The 2020-nt window shown below is 34.1% G+C and overlaps 1 protein-coding gene across 1 annotated transcript in view; it reads right to left on the bottom strand.

Moving 5' to 3' along the window:
- Positions 1–799, bottom strand: part of LOC108751957 — a 9898-nt gene extending 9099 nt beyond the window's left edge. Inside the window, exon 1 of the mRNA XM_018492463.1 lies at positions 610–799. The gene's annotated coding sequence lies outside the window, so the exon portion shown is untranslated. The remainder of the gene's footprint in view (positions 1–609) is intronic.
- Between the last annotated feature and the right edge of the window lie 1221 nt (positions 800–2020).

Raw genomic sequence — 2020 nt, 5'->3', positions numbered from 1 at the left:
AAATATAAAACAAAAAATTTTATTAATATAATAAAATTGTGTCGAAAAAAGAATATCATAAACATATTTTCAGATAATGGATATTGTAATAAAAGGAAAAGAACTTTGTTTGAAAAACTGATATTATTGATTAAACAATATCAGTTTTTGTTCTAACACTGTAATATATTCCAAGTAACTTCATTATGTCATCTAATAAAAACGTTTGTATTCTTAAACGAAATTTAATGTATGTTTAACACTACATAAACTTAGAGTAAAAATAACATTTCATCTTCTTGATATAATCTTTTAAATGTTGAAAAAAAAATACTTATTCATTATCAAAATAATTATATTGTGCTTTTTAAATAACTGTTATAGTATTAAGATATAAGAATATAATACACTGTTGAAATTTGAGCTTATCAAATTCTTTAAAAAAAAAACTTTATATTTTGCTTATGTAGGAAACAATGATTGCGTTGAATGGAATATAATCGTTTTAAGTTGGAAATAACTTTTTTCCTGTGTAGATGTCAGAATAAATGTATTCAAAGATGTTTAATTTAAATTCGTCGATTATACGTAAAGATATGTATATGATATTATGTTGTAAGTCAAATATACCAAAGATAGAAGTCTCGACACTTTTTGCACAGCAAGTAATGGTACAGAGGTAAAAAGTTAATTTATGGTGAATGCATTCTGCGACATGTTGCACAAAAGGAAACAACTTGCACTGTCCACGTGTCGTTCGTCGCGCGGAAACCGTTGGAAACGATATTTAGTCGACTTCTTCGACGACCAGTGATCACCTGCTCCATCAGGGCAGGGCGTTGTACGTTTGGTGACTACAGAACTGGAACTGTCAACTGGAACTGTAAGTCGTCGAAACGACGAGTGACGGTAATCTATGCGTACGAATGGCTATGTCGCCATGAGACACCTGCGACATTCAGCCTGCGACTGATACAAAGTGTATAACGTTCGAGAAACTGATTATGCACACGTACACCATATCATACCTGATAACGATCACATCTCTTCATTTTCTTACGCATTGAACTTATCGAAAGTGCTAATTATTTTCTAAATATTTGGCGAGCAACTAAGCGAGAAGATCGCGTTTACATTACATAATTCTGCCATTGCAGAATATGATAAGTCGAAATCAAAAACATAAAATGATTTTTCTTTATATTATACGCATTTTATTAGCTATAAAAAAATTCATATCATTTACCTAGCCTAAAAAAAATTTCTCTACATATTCTTGGAAGTAAACATTGTAATTAGATATCAAATTTACGAAATGTCTAATTTATTTACAAAAAACACTTATAATTATACTTATTTCAATCAATGTAGATTAACTTTAATTTCTATTTAATTGATTTTTTATCTTTTTCTAATTCTTAAAACTAGGAGATAAAAAATATGTTAAATCAAGATTAAAGTTAATCTACATTGGTAGAAATGGATATTAGAAAGCTGCTTATTCCTTTTTATACGATAAAGATTCTTCTATTAACTTTCTTATGAATAAATAATCTAATTGTAAGATGATTAAGAGAAAGGAAACATATCTTCAGAGATATTCACCTGAAGATTTATCTCATTACTGGGAAGAGAAGGAGAGACACAGGGAGAGGGCAGGACAGAAACTCGGAAGGGGATGAAAATTTTTATTTGGCATTTACGAGCCGATTCAGGGCTGCCTGAGAAGGACTCTGCCCCAAGGAAGGACGCTTTAATATCCGCTTATGACGGCTATGTTTCACAGTCTGAGACACCCACTCGGCCCCATTCCGCCCCATCAACCCCCATAGTGCGTTTAATTTACGTGTTTTCGCGAGTTATTCGCCCTCCCATCCCTACACGGCTCTCGTCGAAGAGGGTCGGTCGCCATGACAACGCCGGGCGTCCCGGCGCCCAATCGTAGGACGCCTACACCGTGTCGACGTCGGCCCTACGAGGATGAGAAGGACGATAATAATTGATGGGGAAGGCTGCCCCGGGGGAAGTGTGCGGAGGTGTG

Source organism: Trachymyrmex septentrionalis, unplaced genomic scaffold (assembly GCF_001594115.1).
Source record: "Trachymyrmex septentrionalis isolate Tsep2-gDNA-1 unplaced genomic scaffold, Tsep1.0 scaffold53, whole genome shotgun sequence".
NCBI lineage: Eukaryota > Metazoa > Arthropoda > Insecta > Hymenoptera > Formicidae > Trachymyrmex > Trachymyrmex septentrionalis.
The sequence above is the reverse complement of the archived record's forward strand: the minus strand, read 5'-3'. Positions and strand labels throughout refer to the sequence as shown.